Here is a 305-nt window from a genome sequence, read left to right as displayed (position 1 = left end):
GTGGTGGCTCAGAGGGAGGTAGAGGTAGAGACAGTGGCAGAGGGAGGAAGAGAGAGACGGGAGGGAGGGAGTGAGTGGTAAAGAGAGACGGGAGGGAGGGAGAGGGTAGGAGGAGGAGAGGAGAGGAGAGGAGGGAAGGAGAGGTAGAGGGAGGCGGGAGGGAAGGAGAGGTAGAGGGAGGCGGGAGGGAAGGAGAGGTAGAGGGAGGCGGGAGGGAAGGAGAGGTAGAGAGAGGCGGGAGGGAAGGAGAGGAAGCGAGAGACGGGAGGGAGGGAGAGGTTCAAGGTGGTAGTAGAAGACCAGGC

The sequence above is a fragment of the Penaeus monodon genome, chromosome 27, assembly GCF_015228065.2.
Source record: "Penaeus monodon isolate SGIC_2016 chromosome 27, NSTDA_Pmon_1, whole genome shotgun sequence".
NCBI lineage: Eukaryota > Metazoa > Arthropoda > Malacostraca > Decapoda > Penaeidae > Penaeus > Penaeus monodon.
This window is presented reverse-complemented; position numbering follows the sequence as displayed.